This window comes from Acanthaster planci, linkage group LG03 (assembly GCF_054643075.1).
Source record: "Acanthaster planci isolate LZ-2023a linkage group LG03, COTS_SCS, whole genome shotgun sequence".
Taxonomy (NCBI): domain Eukaryota; kingdom Metazoa; phylum Echinodermata; class Asteroidea; order Valvatida; family Acanthasteridae; genus Acanthaster; species Acanthaster planci.
The window spans coordinates 731,146-756,777 of record NC_141779.1 but is presented as its reverse complement, the minus strand read 5'-3'; the positions used below and the strand labels follow the sequence as shown (position 1 = coordinate 756,777).

Below are 25,632 nucleotides of genomic sequence, written 5' to 3'. Positions count from 1 at the left end.
GTGTGGAATTGATATGTCCAGTTGCCATCTGTAGCATGCATAAGAATAACAGGTTTTGAAATTAAAACCATTCTACATGTATACTGGTACTTTGACAATACATTTAACAGATTACTTCCTTGTCTTTGTATTGAGTGGCACCGCCACTCACCAGCTATGAAAAACTCACCCTGATGTAAGGATGAGAAACATAGGTCTGCTCCATGCAATATTGCTACACCCCAGACAGCTCTTCCCTCGTGCAAAAGAACTACCCTTACAAACCAACAGCTTTAGAGATCGATAACAAATCTTCCAAAGGATCCTCAACATACCCGTCCTTTACTAACTCCGACTCCAACTCTGTGCCTTTTAAACAATCTGTCTAGCACTTCCACTTGCCTGGGCAGCGGCAGTTGCTCCCCTGGATTGGAGGCAATGCAAGCCAAAACTCTTAATATCTGTTACAAACAGGGCCAAAGCCTCAAAGATGACTTCCCTTACACTTGAATCCGAGTGTGGCTGATTAATACCCCTCATTTTGTACCTGCCTTTAACTTTTGACTGAGCATGAAAAATAAAGGCGTCTGATTCCAGAAAATTCAGCTGCGGATAAATATTTCTGTAAAAACTCTACTGGACTATACCTAGAATCTGTCTCATTTCTGACTATTTGTCTACCCTCTCAATACTGGTCAGTTTTGCTTGACAGAATGAGCAGAGTAAAACCCTCATAAATGAAAGAAATGTCACGTTCATACGTAGGGTGGGGATACCCTACAGTGGATGCAGTGGTTGGGTACACCTAAGTTTGAAGTTGGAGATTGATCTCTCTGGCAATTAAGATATTCCAAATAAAGATCAAGAACTGGCACAAAGAATTATTCTCACTGTATAGTAGAGTTGTTGTTTTTTTTATTTGAAATCAAGCTTAGAAATTTAGGACTGTCCCATTATTGAGATTGAGAAAATTTACACATTTGTGGATAGTAATAAATGGAGTTGACAATGATATGGATTGATTGACGAGTGATGAAAAAAAAGCTTATGGTGTGAGTGTGATAACTGCAAGAATAAAAGGTAAGTCATAAGGTGTGGCAGAGCCAGTGGGCAAAAAAGGATAATTAAAGGATAAAAGGATAATTAAAGGATAGGCTAAAGGATAAAAGGGCCCTGTGCAACCTGCTCTCTCTACAGAGTTCAGCTGTGTAAAGACCACACAATGAAACAGTTCAGTATATGTAATAGTCATTGAGTCCAAACATGAAACAGTCATTATGCTTTGTGCATGTGTACAAGTCACATTGCCAAACTTTCCACAAAACTTTTACAACAATGCGACAAATAAAATCAGTCCAATGACAAATTTTTGAACTGACTTGGAGCCCACACTTGGCCCACACATACTACAACAAATCTGTCAATGCGAACAGGCCATAGCTGTGCATAACGATAAATGAACGATAAAAGTTGCAAAACGTTTAGGACAAAAGTGAACTTACATTCTGCGAGAGGCAGATTGTCACGTATGCCTTGGTGAAGTACGTCACGTAAGCGTAGCGTACAAGAATACGATTATGTCTGGTATGAACTAATAGACTAGAACCCATTGTTACAGATTAATATTGACGAGGATATGATTATGACCATTAACAACCACTGGGGCCACTTTACACAGAAAATACAACGATTTAAATATTATGTCGGGACTATGTTGAACTTCATGTAGTAGGAACACTCAAGGATTTTGAGAAACCTGAGAGAACTCAAGACTTGACAGAGTCTGACCACCACAGAAACATGAGAAATTTTGATATGAGCAAGTTCACTAAATCGGAAAAAAACAGTGTATGCCAAAAGACACATTGTAACTGATCTTAAGGTCATAAGATGTGCCTCTTTGTTTGCATTATATAAGTAAGAATCTATGATTTCCTTCAGAACTGATGGAGGTACTGGCCTTTTCTTTGTTAAGGCCTTCTAGAGTAAACTTTACTAGTGCAAAGACTGTGGGATCATCAATTCCGGCCATTTTGTGTGCCCAAGATATGGATGTGAACACTTTAATAACTGGTGCTGGGGAATTACACTTTTTACTTGAAAGAGTCAAATATAGATAAATAATCAAAGGGGTCTGTGTTTATGTGTTTTTTCCAAGACCCCTAGCCCAACTTGTATTTTGCATGCATTATATGAGAGTAAAATATGAAACCCAGCGATCATATCTAGCCAAGCGTCGTACGCACGCACTCCGCTGTGGAAACCGTACACACATGATTTGACTACTCACACATGAGAACGATGGCAACACATGCATGCTCCGTTGGCTGCAGGCTTCTCCTGTTTTGTTTTAGTGGAACTTATGTGCAAAACAACTTAGAAAAGTTCTCATTATCTTACGAGTGGACTGAGATCCTTAAACAAAATGAAATTAGAAAAAATAATGTTTGATTTGTCCACAGTTGCTAAAATTACAATACAAAATAACTTCATTAGGGGCAGTAATTTCGTAATATATTTTTGCTTAAAACATGCCCCAAAGAGGCTTAGAATGCACCCCAGAGCATCTAAACTTTAAACTTTTAAGCTTTAAACCCAATGCCGTATTGGCTTCACGCTTTGTGCTCACAGTTTCAGTTTTTTTCACAATCCTCCAATCACATCCCTGCCAACATGAAGTGCCCCCCGCAAGGGTATGCTACTTGCACCACTAAAAATTCCAGTACACCTTCCTCCGCTCATTCCACAGCTGTACATTCCACCCTTCATTCTTGAAGAAAACAAATTTGTTCTAATTCCTACCCAGTCACTCAAACGAACATTTTTACTTTCTTTTCTATATACATGTAATACATGTATATTCATCATAAATGGGTGTTTTATGGTGATGACTTTGATGAAGTTTTATATTTGGAAATAACTGGTTTTTCCTTTAATAAACTTCCTGACACATGTTGGGTTTCTGGAGAAGTAAGGAGATACCAGTGTATTAGCCTTTTGGTTGAATACAGAGTATATGTACATGTGTGTGGAAATCATCCACAATCAGTTGTTTAAAGTTGCTTTTCTGTTGTTTTTCAGGATTGTGGTGAGAATGCATCTGTGCTAGTACTGACACCATTGTGCTGTCGTGGAAGGGAGCCAGCAGATAGACCAGGCCCACCCATTCTACTTTGTCACTATCTGGTGGTCACAAAGGACACCATTCAGGTTGACGGGGTGTACTGATGAACGGTTGACTGATGGAGCAGGAAATTCATTAAGGCAGTAAAGGGGTGAGTTTCTATCAGGCCATTTTTTTCTTGTCTCAGGAAAGTTTTACACGTTTGTCGCTGTAATACATGCATGCATACATGTGCACAGCGATGTTTATTTGTTGCCGGCGCATACTCACTGCATTCCAATTCAAACCATGTACATGTACTTACGTGTATATGTGATTAAAGGGAAGCCAAATGATGCAGTTTTTAATTTCAAAAATATTTTACTATTTTTCAACTTTATATTTACCACTTTTAAAATGCTGACTCTAAATACCTGTCTACATGTACATGTATGACTGTGGATGTCAAATCAAATTCATATTGGTTAGTTTCAGGTTTGTTTCTTGTCAGAATAACAGTTTCTAAAGTCATTTTTTTCTTGAATTGTTAAAAACTCAAAATTGTAACCGTGCTTCCAGGAGAAATACAAGGAACATATATGTACATGTACCTTGAGTTATGGCACTTTCTACATGTATTCGCTGTAGAGGAGAGGACAAACACTGAACTTGTTGACAATTCTTTTTTGGCCTGTTGTCTTGGTAGCCCCTGTCAAGCTTTATTGCCATAACTACTTTGTTTTGTCTACATACCGGTAATTTGTTTACAGATCCAACCAAAATATTTTACTCAGTGCCCAGTTAATATTTTGGTAATAAACATTTCTCTCTAATTGGTAACATGTACAAATGTACTTGCATTTCAATCAGCTCTTGTTGATGGCCTTATACAATAAGCAGAACTTTACAGTTGGCAATATTTTGTGTGAAATAACATCATGTGGTGAACCTAATACCGTACAGAGTTTTTGCATACTGGTACATGTACAGGTGTATGGTGTTTGGTAGGATTATACCCTGCAGAAAGGTGGTGTTCAGCAGGGTTTTTGCTGATGTCAGGGTTTTCTATGGGGTGTTGTTACCCATAGTGGTGGGTGTGCCTAAGTTTTAAGTTATGGATTGACCTCTCTAGCAATTAAAGTAATCGCAGTAGAAACCAATGGGTTCAAAGAAACTATCCTCGTTGTAGATTAAAATGAATTTACTGCTTTTTAAGATCTAGCTGAGAAACTGCAATTTAGAAAAACTGTTCCAGTATTGAGAAAAAAGTGGTAAAATTACACAGTGGTGGACCTTAGTACATGGAGCCAACACTAACATGGATTGATGATAAAGCACTGGCTGGTTCAGGTTTGTAATAAATTGATTGAGCAGTAACAGGAATAAGCTTACCTAGTGACGTACTGGTACATGTACATTACGCATACTGTATGTATGGTCTAGAAATTACATTCTAAGTGCAGAACGGTTCCTGGATTATAGCCACTGATAAATTTTTAAAATAAGGGTAGAATGAAAAAAATATCGGGTGTGGTTAAAACGGATAAAAGTACAAGACATGGGCACTGTGCAAGCTGCTCTCTCTACAGAGGTCACCTGTGTAAAGAATACACAAAGAAACAATTCATAGACATGTTATACTCATCAAGCCTAAACATGAAACAGAGTTTGCACTTCTTGTACATGTGCAGGTCACATGCTAAAACTTTCCACAAAACTTTCACAACAACACGATAAAGAAAAGCGATCCAAATCACAAGTTTTTGACCTATTGTAACCACATAAACTACATGTACATGTATATATGTACGAACTAGCGGTAAATCTGTCAATATAAACATGGTAAAACTGAACATAACAATGAATGAAAAATAAAAAATGCCAAAGGGTTTTAGACAAACATGAACTTCACGTTCCGACTGAACAAAGTTTTGCTAGAGAGAGGCAGATTGTCACCTCCACCACAGTGAAGTACCGCACAGTATGTCACATAAGTGTACAAAGTTAGGCTCATGACTGGCAAATATAACAGTCTAAAGCCCATGTACTCATATAAATATGAAAATACTGTTCACTTATGATCAAGACCATGAACAACCACTGCATGTACATGTACATGTACATGTAGGACAGTTTAATAGCTAAAATGCGAGAATTTGGATAAAATATTGGTACTGAAACTCTCAAGGTTCTTGAAAGGTGAATTTGCTGTTTGCTCCAAGCACCACCCAAGAGATCTGGTGTTGGGCTCCCGAAATGTGCAATTTTCACAACCTGATAATGAGGTCATTATCATGAAGTCATATTAGATTATCTTCTTAAGTGAACATCCAATTGCATTGGTTGAAATTCGTTATAAAGTAAACTTTTTCAGGGTATATGTCACGTCCAGAATACTAAATAGTGCATTTGTACTCTCTCATAGCTTCTTTATGCCAGGTTTTTTCATCGCATTTGCCAATACTTATTTTGTTTGTAAAACAGTCCCGAAACAGCTCTGTGTTTGTACTTGTTTACAAACACTTCTATCTAGTTTTTATTTTTATTTTTCAACTCAATTCCTTCCACCAGTCGACTTTGGCAGTTTACTACATCTGATTGATTTTCCCATAAGTTTCGTACACGTTTTTCTACTTAACACAAGTGAACAAATAGTCTTGAACTGTGGCGCACGATTACTATAAGAATGAAGGGGAAATCGAGTACTTTGCGCTCTGTTATTTTATTTGAAATATGCCTAAGAGTCCTAATATGAAGTAATATTTCATTAAAATTGTTCAGTCTAAGCACAAACCATGTGACATGAACTTAGAAGAGCAGTGTTTCCCCAAATGAGGTTTTTTTGCCCATTGACTTTGTACATGATTTCAAGGCACTATTTTGAAACCTTTGAGATGTTTGATCGCTATGAAAGTGATAACCAACAAAGACCTTGATACAAAAATTATACTAAATAAATGACGTCATGGTGACGTCATCTTGTGATTTATGATTGATTTTTCAATATTTACTTCATGCCCCATGACTTTGTTCATGTTTTCGAGGCACTATTTTTGTACCTTAGTAATCGTTGATCATCGTCAAACTTACGGCAAGCACTACCTATACAACGAAGATAATTCTAAAATATTTATGTCATGTTGACTTCATCACGTGATTTATTATTAAATTTTGAATATTTAAATATTCCATTGAATATATGAAAATCAATATAAAATATAAGTGGTAGAAGCCATTAAGTTTTTTCAACGGAATGAGTCTGTCGTTGTTTGTGCTGGGTTGAAACCCTGCTTATATCTTGAAGAGGAAGTGCTGGAGGCAAATATTGAGCTGATTAAAGGATGACCTCATCATCAACAATTGCTTTTTACCACAACGGACATTATCAACATGTCAAATGTTACTAATTTTGCCTGGATTCTACTTTTTTTCATTAATAAACAAAGGGGTGTGACACCTGATGATCTGCGTGGGGACGTATTAAGTCCTGAACCCCAAACAGGACGGATGATGAAGTCAATGACAACACCAGACCCTTAACTTGCAGATTCAGTGGGGCGTTGTTTCCCAATAAGTGTCAGAGTAATTTCGAAATGTATATCATACAGTGCAACTTCTAGTCACAGTTATCAAAAGTGACATTAATTTTTGCACCAAAATAACCAGGATAGTGCAACAGATGTCATCTCTAGTGGTCCTGCAATCTTTTTTCTTATATTTTGTACACAGAAAATGTTAAATGTGCAATCAATTACTGTTATGTTAGATATTATAAAGTTGTTTGGTTTTTAGTGTGAACATGCATATTTACGATTATGCAAATAAGGCGGGGTTTGCAGACTGATGTCAACGGAGAATACACTCTTTAAGGCCCTGTATCTTCTGAAGTACATGCCCGATTGGGTTCAAATTTTGCAGATACCTTGAATAGACAGAGCCTTAGAGGAAAATTGATGTGATGATGACAAATGATGATGACAATGAGACAAGTCACATTGAACTCTTGAAAGCCATGTATCCCCTGATGTACATGACCAATCGGGTTCAAATCTTGCAGATATCTTGAGAAGGGGGTGCTTTGGAGGAATATTGACCTCATGTGATGATGACGTCAACAGGAGATAAGTCACGTGACATTAAACGGGAACTCTTCATTCCACTTCACTTCGAAAAGAACATGTCCGATGCTGTTGAAACTTTGTGTGTGGCTGGAAAGGGAAGGGCTCTAGACCCAAAGTGATCTGATTTGATTCTGACCTCATCTGGTGACAAGTCAAGTGACATTAAAGAAATACAATTCATGTAACTGGTATCACATCCACTCGTGATGACGTCAACAGTCGAAGAAGTCGTATATTTTATCTTTAAGTAATTATTATATTTTTAAGCTATTGTGAGAAGCTCCACAAAGTACAAAGCAAACTCTCAACGGTGAGAATAATATCACGTGACAAGTCATATTAGATTATCTTCTGAAGTAGAAATCCAACTGTATTGGTTGAAATTGATTTATAAATTAAACTTTTTCAGGGTATATGTCACGTCCAGACTACTAAATTGTTCATTTTTACTCTCTCATAGTTTCTTAATGCCAGGTTTTTTCATCACATTTGCCAATACTTATTTTGTTGGTAAACAGTCCCGAAACAGCTCTGTGTTGGTACTTGTTTACAAACACTTTTTAGTTTTTTTTTTCAACTCAATTCCTTCCACCAGTCGACTTTGGCAGTTTGCTAAATCTGATCGACTTCAAACTTGGCAGACCTTTGGAAAATCATCCAAGAACGGTCCTAAAAGAAATTCACAGTGATAACTTAATTAGTTTATTAATTATTGATTTTTTAATAATTAATTTTTTCCCCTAGTCTTTGTACACGGATTGCACACAGTTTTCAGACTGTCCTATATCAGGCTACGAGGGCGCTATTGCAGAATTACGGTTACACCTGCCTGGGCTTTCAACAAACTGTCCTATATTGACCACATATGGCGTTGTTGACATTGTCCAGCATAATGCGTGAGCAGCGCTCAACTTCGACCGAGAATTACTACCAGAACGAAAGAGAAATCAGACTAAATTTTCCCTTCCGTTCGATCCCAAATATACCCCAGATTCCAAATATTAAATAATATTTCATAAATTTTTTTCCAGTTTAGACAAAAATCACGAGACATGAAATTAAAGGAGCAGTTTTCCTGCACACGTGTATTTAGCCAATTGTCTTTGTACACGTTTTCAAGAAACTATCTGGCAAATTGTCAAAGGTTCGATCAACATCAAAGTTACAGACAAAACAGACCCTATTGAAATGAATGCCCGATTTATGATGCCATGATGACGTTATTACATATTTTTAAATTGATTTTTGGATATTTAATTTTGCCCATAGGTTTTGTACACGTTTTTCAACAGCCTATTTTCGGCACGTTGGTAAATCTGAATGATTTCCCTCAATGTACACTTGAAGTCCCTAATGGAGAGAGGCTCCCAAAAAAGAATCGTCAAAATTACTTCATCAAGGGTCACGTGACAGGAGATTAAAGCTTCAGTTTTTCCCCTAGGGTTTGTTCATGTTTTTCTGCTACGCAATATTATCGATCTTAATGAGAGTAGTCCTAAACTTCAACTGAAAATTGCTCTGAGAGCAAAAAAAAAAATCGCTATTATTTTTCATCTTCGTTTGATTACATGTATACCCAAGAGTCTAAATATCAAAAAACATTTCATAATTTTCTCTCAGTTTAAAGGCAAATCACATGACATCACAAAGGAGCAACTTTTTTGCATAGGAGTTTTAAGTCCATCTACTTTGTACACTTTTTCAAGCCACTATTTTGGGCAATTTTCATAGGTTTGATCAACATCAAAGTTACACACAACAGAGACCCTCATGAAAGAATTTTCTTAAACTTATGACGTCATGATGACGTCATTACCAAACAGAAAGTTCCGAAACAGCTCATTGTTTGTTCACGACCACGTTCCTCTAGTTTGTAATACTTTTTCGTTTAGTTATTTCTTAAAAATCGAACCCAGAAAAGCCTGGTTTTTGAAAACTTTTGCTGCTATATAAATTAATAGAAACTGAAGAATTACCTGACCTAAAAGAGAAATCTGCTGTCAGAAATTGACCCCCCATGAGAATGCTGTTCACTTGTGATCAAGACTATGAACCTGTAACCCCCTTTCATACATGTAATTCTCGATGATCATGTCCTGGAATTGGTGAACACGCTCAAGATTCTTGGGGTCACAGTGCAAAGTGCCCTTAAAAAAGAACCCCACCACTGAAAGAGAATGAGAAACCTGGCCGTTGTATGCTTACTTGGATCCTATCACAGACATCTATGCCATATGAACTCAAATTCAGCATTATTTTTGGAGAAAAAAAACTTACGTTTGGGACCTGTTTCTGCCAAGTGCCATGGCTTTTGCGAAAGGAGCATGTCCCCCCAAAATAAATATGGCCCTTTTTAAATCTGTCCTAGAGCAAAAATTGACCCTAAAAAGTGAACTTCATATTTGGAAATCTGTTTTCTTTTGTAAACAATATTTGAATGACTTACAAGTCACTAGTTCAAGTTCTTTTGCCATTAGTATGGCCTACTCCTCTTTTTCTGACTTTGGGTATCCCCCTCGTGCAGAAGTGCACCCTCAACGCTTAAGGAAAGAGCTTGGGCCCGGTTTTCCAAACCAACCAATCATGGCAACTTTTGTTTATTTTCAATGTGTAACCTTACAAGTGTCTTGGTTAAACAGCTACCGTAGCCTGGGCGTATTTGACTACATTTAAATGATTTGAAATGTTAACAGTCTCCTCCTTTATTTCTGATTACTATACTACCCTTACAGACAAAACGTCATACAAGACCTTCCTTAGCAAAAAACAGTCATTTAAATGGGTATATATATAGCACTACACTGATGTTATACACCACTGTAAAAACAGGGTGTTGGTAAAAGTGGGAGGTAGCCAGAGGTAGTTGGAGATACATGTACAGAAAGAAGTTATTTTATTCTTCATTAACAATAACGATTACAAAATATCCTCATTTCTATAGCGTGTCAGAATGGAGGTATAATCAACTGCGCCTGCAACAGTATTCACATGATTTCACTCGAAAACTTATGAAAATGACAAAGAATTTCTTTAATTAATGCCTACATGTATGTATCAGGTGCCCGTTATTTTGTTTCCTTATTTACCCACCCTGACAACCGTAAATCATCCTAAATGGAATAATACGCCAGGCCGGAGTTAGCAATCAACCAACTCTTCACTCGATTTCTGCGCTTGTATGGGTCAACCCGGAGGTTGAGTAAAAGTAGTTCAAACATACGGTACTTGAAATATTATCCAAAATTACAAAATGTCTGAAATGAATGCCACAAGTGTTTTTCTCTTTATTTATTGACCAAAACATCCATAAAATGCTCTCTATGGCATAGCACGTCAGGCGGGAGGTAATACATGTTATGTAATGTAAAAACTATGATATGGTACATGTACATGTAACTCAATTTCCGGCATGAACGGGACGACCTGGAAGTTGATTTAAAGTTCATGGAATTCAAACTACTGAAACTTGAAAAATCATCAAAAATGACAATATTTAGGATGAATGCTTACAGAGGAAATCATTATTTTATTTCGTCATTAAATTTTAGAGCAGTTGTTTTGTCTGTATACATGCCCAGTGCATGGTGGCGCTAAAAAGGTATAAAAATAAATGTGTATCGGGGCAGGCTGGCAGGGGGTCACAGGGTCATTGCAACAGGTAACTTTGAGTTGTTGTACATTGTAAAATATTACGCTCTTTGGGTAGGTAGGTGAAAAGGAGAGGCAGTGAAGGATAGGATAAAGGAGACGGGGGTAGAGATGTAAAGTAGTTAAACTGGGGAGCCATAAAGATGAGAGACTCAGGAAGTACTACAAAGCTGCTTGTGTGATATTAACCTCATTTATGTCTTTCATTGGAACTCTTTCTCACAACAGAGTGAGTTTTGTTAGCTTATTGCTACAAAACTGAAAGTAAAACTTGCTGTGGAGCTCCTTGTCAATCAGTGTTGGTCATTGGATGATTCCAAAAGATAATGTATGACAAGGAATCTAATGTTTACAATTCAAGATACACACTTGGCAAATTTTGAACTAAACGCATCCCAATTTTTTGTGAAAATAAATGAGCAAACGTTTTACTTGATACATGTAACTGTAATTTTAAAAGTGATTTCATTTTACAAATACATGTACATGTAAGTCTTAATGTTAAAGTACACTGTTGAATTATTCGTATTGGCGACAGAGGCAATTAATTAGTAGTTACATGACACCGGGGGTGACTAGGGAATTAGCCTGTGAGATAACAGAAGCATCTTTGAAGGATCTTCCAGTATGTTAACATCGGTTTACATGAAAATTGAATTGCCTGTCATTTTTAATGTCAAATCAACATTTTAACAATTAGTTTTTTGATAACTTCTTTTGAACAAAAGAACTAACAAAATCAGTTTCTGCCTTGAGCTTGAAAACAGAGTTCAGTCAGTGCAGATACATCCCATTGAATTTGCTTTAAATCCTTCCGACATTGACTACATCAAGTCTGGGCATTTGCGTCACAGAGGGGGGCAAGGTGATCACTGCCCCCTTTTTCCTTGAAAAAAGGGCGCTTTCCCAGAGAAAGTTCTTGTGATGCCTATGGGTCTACATGCAGAAATTCATACTTCTGGAGTGTGAGGTTTTGAAAGCCAAGTCTCACAGCTCTTCTTTGAGGCTGCATTGCAGACACATCCAGTGACTGGCATCCAGCGGCTGACCACATACTCCAACCTTTGAAACACACTCAATATGGAGCCAATTGAGACATCCCTCACAGAACAACATCTTTTTGGATTCTTGTGGTTTGTTACAATCATTCATGATGTAACAAGGGGACCATGTTGCCTCTATCGAACTATTTCTGATATTTACCAAGTAGGTCATGGTGTTGCCACTATTTGGGGGTTGGCGAGATATAGGAAGTGCAGGCACTGACAAATTGGTATCTTTGCAAAAAATCCTATGATTCCTGTAGTCTTTTTGGGTTGAATCTTGACTTGGTTGCCAACTATTTGGTGTTCAAACATCTGTTACAACCAGTGGTCTTTATTGATTAGCCGTTGTTTTTTTATTGTTTGACAGACGTTTATCTATGTTGTTCACACCATGGTTACAGAGTAGAAGATGAATTAGGTTTTACAGTAGTTTGCCTTAGAATGTACAATGTCAAGGAGACAGACAAAGCACACGTTAAAAAACATTTAGGTAAAGGTTGAAGCATAAATTTGCCTTTGTACCCTAACCTATTGACAGACATACATATTATAACGTAGGACAATACAATACATGAAAACGTGTTTTGGCAATGATACACACTGACAAACACTGACAGGCAGGAGATAATACAATGCATCAAAATCCAATTCTAGTCAGTACAGGTGATGTACATGTATTCAGAAAGAATTAGATTACAAAATCTTGGTAAATAATTTGTTTTTAGTAAATAATTGAATCCACTGTAATTTGCCATTTTCTACCTAGACAGCTGCTAAGAAGTTGTCATCCATCCTCATGCTTTTTGAATGAATAACATTTTTCAAGTTTTATTTTGTTTTCCAAAAATCTCGCTCACACCGGAAAGTAATAGCCATAATGGTTTTAGAGGGTTTCCTTTAGACAAAAGTGAAAACAAGTGCAGATTAGAAGCTGTGAAAAGAATGATGTTGATATTTGTGCCCTTCTACATTTTCAATGGGCTGCTCAAGCTTGTTGCTTCTACTAGCCTTTTATATGCATGGGTACATAAATAAGATTTTATTAGTGAACTGGTCTATTAAGACAGAGTGTAACTGAAATAGTACATGTATATTACAGTCAGTTCCCAATAGGATTCTGTTGATACAGCAGTTAAGTTTTCTTTTGCATTTTACAGCAATATTATCTATTAACTTGTTGTCAAAAGTAACACCCAGGAATTTGGTCAATTGCAGGATTTGGATTCAGTGGTTTTGGATAAACTTAAAGAGAGAGTTATTGGTCTTCTTTGTGAAAATGACTGCAATTGTGTTGGGATGAGATAGCTTGAAAGCCCATATTTTGCACTAGAAGAGAATGTTGTCGAGATGTTTTTGGATTTTCTTCTCAAGACAGAGATGTTTCTGTTGGACTTCCAAATTGCTACCGGTATACATGTATGTTACCGGTATCTGCATATTGAGACACTCTGACATTAAGGAGGTTGTGAGAGTGATCAACATCAAGAGTAGTGGACTAATAATGTTGCCCTGGGGGACAACATTTTCTGGGATTCTTTCAGTGGAAAGGGTGTTTTGGTGCAAACCCTGTTTGCTATCTTTGCCTTCACCTAGTCAGAGGATGGGAACTGCATGTACACTGTAAGTGTATATTCACACCAGAAGTGACGACGTCTTACTTGTACCATTAGCTTGCATTTTCTAAGAAGCTTGTTTTTCAGGCTTTGTTGATGGCAGATTCAAGATTAAGGATGTGGTATGGAGTGGATAAGGTGGCAAAATGAAGATACAATGTATGGCAGGATCTTTCCCGAGTTGGAGAATGGGAATGAGGTTACTATCTTTCTACTATTTGGGACATTGAGAAGTGTGCCAAATCATGTTGAAGATTAAAAGTATTCCCTGACTTTTATGGGAAAATGCTTGATGTCCTTATTGTTGATTCCATCTTTGCCAGGTGTTGTGCATTTTGAGGAATCAATGGCATGATTCAATTCATTGGTTCCACCTCTGACTTATTACAATCAAGAGTGAAGTCAAGGAGGGTTGTGTTTTGGTGCAAACCCTGTTTGCCATCTTTGCCTTCACCTAGTCAGAGGATGGGAACTGCATGTACACTGTAAGTGTATATTCACACCAGAAGTGACGGCGGCTTCTTCGACCTTGCCCACCTGAGAGCAAAGACCAAACTGGAGGCAGTACTTCCCTGAAAACAGCTCTCTGCAGATGATGCAACACTAGTAGCACACACATACATGTACAAGAGCGACTACAATGACTTTTGTAGCACATGCTTGCAAGGTGTTTGGTCTTCTGATCAGTCTATAGAATACCAACATCATGGGGCAAGATGTCAGCCCCATTCCCATTACCTAAATTGGTGACAACACATGAGGGGTCATAGACAATTTCAGAGAGAGAGAGAGAGAGAGAGAGGCCAGGTGGAAGGACAAGAGGAGTCACAGACACCAGCAAGATGGTTTAGCTCCTATGAACCCAGGCACAGGCTTCACCTGCAGCACTTGCAACAGAGCCTGCCTTTTGAGGATTGGCCAGTTCAGCCACAGCAGGTGCTTCAAGTCAACCACTAATTGACCAACTCAGGCTACATTCAGACAATGTTTTAAATTCACTTAAAATGGTAGTTACATCTGATTTGGTGTAACTTTTGCATTGAAACGATGTCTGGATGCTTTCCAAGTTACACCAAATCAGTTTTATTTCAGTATTAAAATGGGGATTTTATCCACCTCAGAGGGAGGGTTTAGCATTGAACCAAAATGGTTTTTGCTGAAACGCATCTGGTTTTAGCCAGTGCATTGACCTAGAGTTACGTAACAGCTTTTCTTTTGGTGCGTTTTTTTTTATAAACAATGAGGTATACAATGTAACTGCATGCTGAACGACCCGTGCAATGCTATCACCCTGCAAAATTGCCATTACAACGTGGGAAACGTGGTCACTGTAATCGGAAAAAAACGATACATTTTGTCGTATTTGCCTTCTAAAGATGCCTAAGACTGGTAATATGTCTGTGGACTGCTGATGAGCATTTTTCTAGGGCAACCATCATTTGTTGCATCGCAATGATATCTGAACAAGTGTCTCCCGATAGAGCACCATGTTGCACACATAACACAAACGGTGGTACTCGGGTGACAATCAGCATGTTTTACAGTAAGTATATCGTATGGTGTTCCATATGTGCTATCCGGCGTCACATTTTTCAGCCGGCGTCGCATTTTCCGACGGCGTCACATTTTTTGACTGGTGTCACTTTTTCATTACTTCATCGGAAAGACCTATGGAGGTCAGGATCTCGTCCATCATCAGTACCGCCAGCTTATTATAAAACACTCGAAAACTAGTGTAATAAAGAATGAAATTATCTGTTGTGGAGATTCTCTCACGTACGGCAACATTTGTCAGAGAAAAAAGAAAATTAGACAGAAACGCATGTACATGTAAGTGTAACCCCAGGGTCAATCAAGAAGCAGTAGCTATGACGAAACAGCCTTTTCAAACAGTGACACTTTTCAAACGCAAATCCACATGCAATCCTCAAGACCTTGGGAAATCATTTCGTTGAGTAATAAACACATGCCCCCCCAACAAAGAAAGATAAATGATTTCAAGCCCATGACCAGAAGGCCTCCACCGGGGAATGCCTGAACCACGGACCATTGCTTGAACAACTTCAAATGTGTGAAATACCTTTCTACTACTGTAATGAAAAAAAATGATCAGTCTTGGCTTCTTCTGGACAGATTTTCATGGTTCAAAAAGTATTTTCGGAAAAATGTGCGTGATTTTGTGTTGCCGACAACTTCTTTCAACCTAGAAAACGTAAAATTTCTCAAGGTTATGGTGCATGACATTTTTTTGCCGAGAGTAGTTACATTTTAAATTGTAGACCGTACTGCGATAAACGCTCCCTTGGGAAGCATGTCTTCAAGATACCATATCAGCCAGAGTGAGCAATAGGCCTCCCATACTGGGTTCAATTTTTGTGGCAACTAGTAATCGTCAGTATGGGAACATTTTTCACTCAAAAAGCTTGTAGAAGTGAGAAACCAAATTGAGCAAGGTGAACTTCCACGACCAATCAGGTTCATTAAAGGGCTGTTAATTTATTTACATACAGTTAAAAAATTAAATACAGTTACAATACGGTGGAAAAATAAGACGTTGGTTGAAATATGCGACGTCCGTCGAAAAATGGGATGCCAAAGTTCTTCATGACCCCAAGAAAAGGAGATAAACCATTTTGGGTTAAAGCTACCAAATTAAAATGGTTCCAAAGGCTTGGTGGGTTTTAATTTTACGACCGCCATCTGTGGTGAACATTTTAGCTTTTACCGTTTCCACTAACACAGTGTCTGAACAGTGTCTGAAGCAGCTCCATTGTCTTCCCAGACTGGCGGATGCCAACAACCCTTTAGTGGTTGGGCAGTGGTCATTTCCGCATGTGTTGTTTAGCACAATCCAATTTCTTGTTGGAGGCTATGCAAGGGGAAGCTGGAGTGTGGGAACTGTGTGATGTGTCAACCCTGGTGCCTTCTCCACTATTGAAACAAACCAGATTGTTATTGATGTCATCAATAATTTATCCATTGTGGTCAAGTTTAGAGTTGCCACACAGCAGGTTAAGACTGTTGAAATCACAGCCAACAATGTAAGGCTTGCTGGTACATGTACATTCAATGATCTGATTTGGAATTCCACAGAAGTGTTGGAACCTGTTTTGTACTTGATGGCAACACCATACCGGGTGCTTTGTCATGAAAGCACACCCACCACCACTTTTCTTGTCAGTATTGTTTCTATCATGTCAATAGACATCACAACCAGGTGATCTAACATTTTTGTATCATCTTTTAACCACATTTCGTGGATGTAAATAATATCTGGTTTAGTGGGCCAAGAATGGATCTATAGCATTGTTAAATTCTTTTTAGTGGGCTATGAGAGATTGTGCATTTCATTGTAAAATAATTCAACCTGTGATAATGAAGTAAATATCGATGATGATGTGTTTGGATTGCCTTAGGGGAATGACTTGCATTTTGCTAGGTAGACTACATGTACATGTATGTAGTTGCTTGTGTTCCTATCTTCATTTGGTGCGATTTCTCCATATTCTGTTTTCCTTGCACCAGTTGGTGACTGTGATGCTGTTCTATGTCTTTTTTTATGTTGCCTAGATTCCTCAGGTCTAGTTTGGAGGTGATCAGTTACAGATTTTTGCAGCTGTTCTCTGGTCATGTATCATTGATAGTATCTCAGATTTGCATTACTCTGGTGAAGTGAGTAGTTCCAAGATGTTTAGCTCACTACAGAGGCACTGGTGTCGGGGGTCCATTTGCGCAGCTGTCCTATCTTCAGTTTGGGTAGTGGCATCCTTTTGTTGTTTGGCAGGTGTTGTGATTTGGGGTTATATTAAGCATATACATTGTATCTTACTCTGATGTTTTGTATTCCTCTTTCCTGTTAGATAGTTTTGCACCCACAGTGAGCCAATGCACTTTGAGTGTTGTTCCCCACATTTGCAGCCTTTATCCTGATCTTTTTGTCAACATTGCTCATACAAATGGAATCTTGGTTTTTGGCTCTGGGTAAAAATTGACATACATGTTCATATAGGTTTGGAGTTTTGTGGAGGTCTGAGTCCATGTAGACATCACTGTATGATGTGTTTTGGTCATTTACGGCTTTTAGTTTGAGATTGTGATTCATTCTGAGCTTGACTGATTAATCTGTCTAGTGTTGATCATTATTATTCAGAGGGTAATTATGGGATATCGGTTGGTCCCATCAGGTGTCTGATTCCATTTTATCTTCCATTTTGAGCTGAATTTAGTCCTAAATGGGCCTGGAAAATGGGAACATCGATATTATTCATACCTCTTGATTTTGAGATATCTTGCCAAAAGGATCACAAAGTAGAGGAAGGGTTGTGAATGTGTGATTAAACATTTGCCATGCACTCTGGAGCATCCAGTGATTATGTCTGATCGTGGCGAGACCATATGTCATCTCCCAGAAGGATTCACTTCACCAATCCCTGCAACTCATATCCAAAGGTTTAACAATGTACATCTCTCACTGTTTTTTGATGCTGTTTTTTCAAAGTGGCAGCCAATGGGATTATTTTTGTTTCTGCCTGACATGGGTTGTCTTTAAAAGTAGTGTACTAAGATACCGGGTACTGTCATTGTTGATCCTTGGATTTCCAGAAAATTTGACCTTACTGCTGTGGATTTTCCATGCTATGACTTGTACTAATAGCACTTTCCCTAAGAAAATTTTAATGGTAAAGTACTATACATCAGAGCAATTTCCTTCAGGTGACATCATATGCAGCAGTGTTTTTTGGTCAAAGGTGCATATCAATACTAATTTTTGAGAATTGTTTGCTGGAAATTTCGAAATACTGAATTATTGTTATCAGGTAATTGGTATGGAAACCTGAAAGCTTCTTGTTGATGGGTTTTTTGGGGTGTGTGGTAGTATTTCTGAAAATGTTGAGGCAAACCAAAATTTGTAAGTAAAAAGAAAATCCGATTTAAGTTTAAAAAAAAGGTGTTTACAATTGTTATTATTATTTGAATCAAATAAGTAGCCAACCCTGCTCTGTAGCATTCACGGATTTCACTTCTTGCAAAAGTAGCTGTCTGCTGGCAAACTGTGACAAGCTCAGTGACCCTCCTGATTAAAATTCAGTTCTGACCTGCTTACCATAGCTACGTAATATATCTAAGCAGGGAACAGGGACACTGCTTGGACAGTGTTTTTTGTTCTGGTCTGTTGCATTGTTCAGGCCTTTGAAGAAAACATGCAGATGAGCTCTGGTAGTGAAATTTAAACATCTACATGTACATGTGTGTAAATTGAAGGTCAGAGAGCCTGTGCTTTCATTTCCAGTAAAATGTCTCAAAAGGAAGTGTATTTTATCATGGCATGTCAGTCTATTTGTTGGTGTGAAATTGATATGTCCAGTTGCCATCTGTAGCATGCATAAGAATAACAGGTTTTGAAATTAAAACCATAACACATGTATACTGGTACTTTGACAATACATTTAACAGATTACTTCCTTGTCTTTGCATTGAGGGGCACTGCCACTCATCAGCTACGAACAACTCACCCTGATGTAAGGATGAGAAACATAGGTCTGCTCCATGCAATATAGCTACATCCCAGACAGTTCTTCCTTCGTGCAAAAGAACTACCCTTACAAGCCAACAGCTTTAGAGATCAATAACAAATCTTCCAAAGGATCCTTAACAAACCCGTCCTTCACCAACTCTGACTCCAACTCCATGCCTTTTAAACAATCTGTCTGGCACTTCCGCTTTGGCAGCGGCAGTTGCTCACCTGGATTGGAGGCAATGCAAGCCAAAACTCTTAATATCTGTTACAAACAGGGCTAAATCCTCAAAGATAACTTCCCTTACACTTGAATCCGAGTGTGGCTGATTAATACCCCTCAATTTGTACCTGCCTTTAACTTTTGACTGAGCATGAAAAATAAAGGCATCTGATTCCAGAAAATTCAGCTGCGAATAAATATTTCTGTAAAAATCTACTGGACTATACCTAGAATCTGTCTTATTTCTGACTATTTGTCTACCCTCTCAATACTGGTCAGTTGTGCTTGACAGAATGAGCAGAGTAAAACCCTCATTGTATCTCACTGTATAGTAAAGTTGACTTATTTCCATTTGAAATCAAGTTGAGAAATTTAGGACTGTCCCATTATTGAGATTGAAAAAATTCACACAATTGCGGATAGTAATAAATGGAGTTGACAGTGATATGGATTGATTGACCAGTAATGAAAAAAAAGCTTATGGTGTGAGTGTGATAATTGCAAGAATAAAAGGTAAGTCATAAGATATGGCAGAGCCAGTGGCCAAAGGGATAATTAAAGGATAAAAGGACAATTAAAGGATAGGCTAAAGGATAAAAGGGCCCTGTGCAACCTGCTCTCTCTACAGTGTTCAGCTGTGTAAAGACCACAAAATGAAACAATTCAGTATATGTAATAGTCATTGAGTTCAAACATGAAACAGTTGTTATGCTTCATGCATGTGTACAAGTCACACTGCCAAACTTTCCACAAAACGTTCACGACAATGCGACAAATAAAATCAGTTCAAATGACAAATTTTTGAACTGACTTGGAGCCCACACTTGGCCCACACATACCACAACAAATCTGTCAATGCAAACAGGCCAGAACTCTGCATAACGATAAATGAACGATAAAAGTTGCAAAACGTTTAGGAAAAAAGTGAGGTTACGTTCTGACAGAACAAACTCCTGCTAGAGAGAGGCAGATTGTCACGTGGGCCATGACGAAGTATGTCACATAAGGGTAGACAAGAATACGTTTATGTCTGGTATGAACTAATAGACTAGAACTCTTTGTAGCAGATATTGATGAGGATATGGTTAATTTATGATTATGACCATGAACAACCGCTGGGGCCACTTTTCACAGAAAATACAACGATTTAAATATTATGTCGGGACTATGTTGAACTACATGTAGTAGGAACACTCAAGGTTTGTGAGAAAGTGCGTGGTATGGAAACCTGAGAGAACCCTAGACTTGACAAAGTTTGACCACCACAGAAACGTGAGAAATCATGATATGAGCAAGTTCACTAAATTGTAAAACACAGTGTATGCCAAAAGACACATTGTAACTGATCTCAAGGTCATAAGATGTGCCTCTTTGTTTGCATTATACAAGTAAGAATCTACGATTTCCTTCAGAACTGATGCAGGTATACTGGCCTTTTCTTTGGAATTGGTTAAGAGAGCCATCGTTAAGGCCTTCTAGAGTAAACTTTACGAGTGAAAAGACTGTGGGATCATCAATTACGGCCATTTTGTGTGCCCAAGATATGGATGTTAACATCTTAATAACTGGTGCTGGGGAATTACACGTTTTACTTAAATGAGTTAAATATAGAAATATAATCAAAGGGGTCTGTGTTTATGTGCTTTTTCCAAGACCCGTAGCCTGGTATTTTGCATGCCTTATATGTGAGTAAAATATGAAACCCAGAGATCGTATCGAGCCCAGCGTCGTACGTATGCACACCGCTGTGGAAACCGTACACACATGATTTGACTACTCACACATGAGAACGATGGCAACACATGCATGATCCGTTGGCTGCAGGCTTCTCCTGTTTTGGTTTTAGTGGAACTTATGTGCAAAACAACTTTTAAAAGTTCACATTTTCTTACAAGTGGACTGAGATCCTTAAACAAAATGAAATTAGAAATAATAATGTTTGATTTGTCCACAGTTGCTAAAATTACAGTACAAAATAACTTCATAAGGGGCATAATATTTTTGCTTAAAACATGCCCCAGAGAGGCTTAGAATGCACCACAGAGCATCTAAACTTTAAAATTTAAAACTTTAAACCCAATGCCGTATGGGCTTCGCGCTTTGTGCTCACAGTTCCATTTTTTTCACAATGCTCCAATCATATCCCTGCCAACATGAAGTGAATCTCCTATACCCTGCGTGCCCCCTGCATGGGTATTCTACATGCATCACTAACAATTCCAGTACACATTCCTCCGTCCATTCCACTGCTGTACATTCCGCCCTTCATTCTTGATGAAAACAAATATGTTCTAATTCCTACCCAGTCACTCAAACGAACATTTTTACTTTCTTTGGTATATAATACATGTATATTCATCATAAATGGGTGTTTTATTGTGATGACTTTGATGAAGTTTTATATTTGGAAATAACTGGTTTTTCCTTTAATAAACTTCCTGACTGAAATGTTGGGTTTCTGGAGAAGTAAGGAGATACCAGTACGTTAGCTTTTTGGTTGAATACAGGGTACATGTACATCTGTGTGGAGATCATCCACAATCAGTTGATTAAAATTGTTTTTCTTTTGTTGCTTTTTAGGACTACAGTGAGATCGCATCTGTGCTGGTCTACTGACACCATTGTGCTGTCTTGGGAGGGAGCCAGCAGATAGACCACGCCCAGCTATTTCACTTTGCCACTCATCTGGTGGTCACAAAAGGACACCATTCAGGTTGACGGGGTGTACTGATGAACGGTTGACAGATGGAGCAGGAAATTCATTAAAGCAGTAAAGGGGTGAGTTTCTATCAGGCCATTTTCGTCATGTCTCAGGAAAGTATTATGTCACTGTAATACATGCATGCATACACGTGCACAGCGATGTTTGTTTGTTGCATACTCACTGCATTCCAATTCACACCATGTACATGCACTTATATCTGATTAAAGGGAAGCCAAATGAAGCTATTTTTAATTTTGAAAATATTATACTATTTTTCAACTTTGTGTTTACCACTTTTCAAATCATCTGACTCTAAATACCTGTCTACATGTACATGTATGACTGTGGATGTCAAATCAAATTTCATATTGGTTAGTTTCAGGTTTGTGTCATGTCAGAATAACAATGTCTAAAGTCAGTTTTAGGTTTTTTTTCTTGAATTGTTCAAAACTCAAAATTGTAACCGTGCTTCAAGGAGAAATACAAGGTACATGTATGTACATGTACCTTAAGTTATGGCACTTTCTACTTGTATTCGCCGTAGAGGAAAGGACAAACACTGCACTTGTTGAAAATTCTTTTTTGGCCTGTTGTCTTGTTAGCCCCTGTCAAGCTTTATTGCCATAACTACTTTGTTTTGTCTACATACCGGCAATTTGTTTACAGATCCAACCAAAATATTTTACTCAGTGCCCAGTTAATATTTTGGTAATAAACATTTCTCTCTAATTGGTAACATGTACAAATGTACTTGCATTTCAATCAGCTCTTGTTGATGGCCTTATACAATAAGCAGAACTTTACAGTTGGCAATATTTTGTGTGAAATAACATCATGTGGTGAACCTAATACCGTACAGAGTTTTTGCATACTGGTACATGTACGGGTGTATGGTGTTTGGTAGGATTATACCCTGCAGAAAGGTGGTGTTCAGCAGGGTTTTTGCTGATGTCAGGGTTTTCTATGGGGTGTTGTTACCCATAGTGGTGGGTGTGCCTAAGTTTTAAGTTATGGATTGACCTCTCTAGCAATTAAAGTAATCGCAGTAGAAACCAATGGGTTCAAAGAAACTATCCTCATTGTAGATTAGAATGAATCTACTGCTTTTTGAGATCTAGCTGAGAAACTGCAATTTAGAAAAACTGTTCCAGCATTGAGAAAAAAGTGGTAAAATTACACAGTGGTGGACCTTAGTACATGGAGTCAACACTAACATGGATTGATGATAAAGCACTGGCTGGTTCAGGTTTGTAATAAATTGATTGAGCAGTAACAGGAATAAGCTTACCTAGTGACGTACTGGTACATGTACATTACGCATACTGTATGTATGGTCTAGAAATTACATTCTAAGTGCAGAACGGTTCCTGGATTATAGCCACTGATAAATTTGTAAAATAAGGGTAGAATGAAAAAAAATATCGGGTGTGGTTAAAACGGATAAAAGTACAAGACATGGGCACTGTGCAAGCTGCTCTCTCTACAGAGGTCACCTGTATAAAGAATACACAATGAAACAATTCATAGACATGTTATACTCATCAAGCCTAAACATGAAACAGAGTTTGCACTTCTTGCACATGTGCAGGTCACATGCTAAAACTTTCCACAAAACTTTCACAACAACACGATTAAGAAAAGCGATCCAAATCACAAGTTTTTGACCTATTGTAACCACATAAACTACATGTACATGTATATATGTACGAACTAGCGGTAAATCTGTCAATATAAACATGCCAAAACTGAACATAACAATGAACGAAAAATAAAAAATGCGAAAAGGTTTTAAAAAAAGATGAACCTTATGTTCCGACAGAAAAAGGCATGCTAGGCATGCATGTAGCTGGTTTAAGGATGGTTGGGGTATAAGCTTTCCATTGGTATAATACTTTAACGTGATTGGTTACTTTATTTAATCGGAAGAGTGAATTGTATAGAAGTCTCCACCATCAGAATTGAGCCTCTGAAATGACACGGGCACTTGAGATGCCCCAGATGTTGCATGCACAAACAACATGCATACATCATCAAAGATTCAACTCAGCCTTTTCGTTGCAAAGTTCATTTGTTGGTACACATTTTAATATAAAATCTGATTTACAATACTGCATGTACATTTAGTACACCATTGTAGCAACAAATTAATTTTAGGACAAATTTGAAGTGTAGATTGACAGTTTTGCCAATTGTACCAGATCTACCAGTACTTCCAGAATACACCATTAAGTGGAAGGAACATGTACATGTACGCACATTGTGAGAGCGTTCAAGCCTGAATTCACCTGCCTTGTAATCAATCGACTACATGTACATGTAAGTGTTGCACACACTTAATTCACCCATCACTGTTTTGAATTTTTTCTTAATTCCTTATACGGGGTAAGGAAAGTGGACATTTTTTTCAAACAGTTGGTTGAACAAGAGGAACATTGAAAACCGATTTTTAAGAGGGTCTGTCCACACTAAAAGACACATTTGCACATAACCAGAATCATGTCTTTCTTTAAAAGCCTTGAGAATTAAGAAATGAACTTCAACAATTATTCTGATACAGTATTATAACTTTGTAACTGTAAAGATATAGTTTACACAGTTTAATAGGATTTTGATGAAAATGCCCAGCTTACATGTATTTCAAGGGTTCCAGTGGGACATGTATAAATGTACTGTAATTATGTCAACTCATGTTTTCAGGTTATATATTAATACTGGTACCATTCACACGGAGAAAAGCAATTTATCTGATAAAATACAGGTATAACATTGGAGAAATGTGTCAAAATCTAGGGCTTTTTATCACTTTAAGTTATCTTAAACAGGAATTTGAGGAGAGCTATTTAAAGAATAATGAATGTCACTGTGTCTGTCAACAGAGTGACAAACATGAAACAGGCTGAATTTGCCATTCCTTGAGCAGATAACCTCATACATTATGATATGTCTTCAAAATATATACATGTACATGTATATAAAAATAGTTTTCCTGAGAAAAGTTCTTACAATAATACCAGTAGTTGGCTTTTCCACATAGTGTGGAAAAGCCTTTCTTTTTGTTCTGTAGATGTGATTGTGAAGTATGGGACACTTTTAACTGGTCACTGGTCTTTGCTTTGCCTTAGGGATATCAATAAACAGTGCCACAGACACACCGCATAGTTTTTTGAGGAAATTTGGGTGTTAAGAGGGTAAAAAAATGCGTGATTGTGCAATACCACTTTGTACACGTCAATGCGCCTGGTATCGGATTTGGGGTTGGGGTAGTTTAGACCTGGCCAAAACACGACCCGCGTCAGCAAAATGCATTTTTCAGCACCAGAAACATTTTCAAAATACACAAGCTTGTATTGGTTGGATTCAGAAGGACAAGCTCTTGGTCACCAAACTTTTTTTTTTAAACATTGAACAACTCAGGCTGAAGTTTCACCACAATTATGACTACTTTCCACAATAACCATTATTCCATGATTTTTACTTGCACCGATTTTTCTCCACACCAACTTTGGCACTTTGCTAAATCTGATTGACTTCAAACTTGGCATATCAGCATATCATTCAAGTTAGTTTCCCAAATGTTGGTAATTACAGTGTCATGTTTGTTAACTGAAAGCTCCATCATGTGAATTTGCACTTCTTTTTCAAGACTCAGAAGGGATTACCCCTTGTGAACAAATATCTCT

At 37.8% G+C, this 25,632-nt stretch overlaps 1 long non-coding RNA gene across 7 annotated transcripts in view; it reads left to right on the top strand.

Annotated features, from left to right (window-relative positions):
• The window catches only part of LOC147799529 (uncharacterized), a 278,554-nt gene that overhangs the window by 48,740 nt on the left and 204,182 nt on the right, over positions 1-25,632 (top strand). For all 7 annotated transcript variants that reach the window (XR_015424942.1, XR_015424934.1, XR_015424937.1 and 4 more), the window contains exons 3-4: positions 3,061-3,254; positions 21,829-22,026. This is a non-coding gene — a long non-coding RNA (uncharacterized LOC147799529). The remainder of the gene's footprint in view (positions 1-3,060; positions 3,255-21,828; positions 22,027-25,632) is intronic.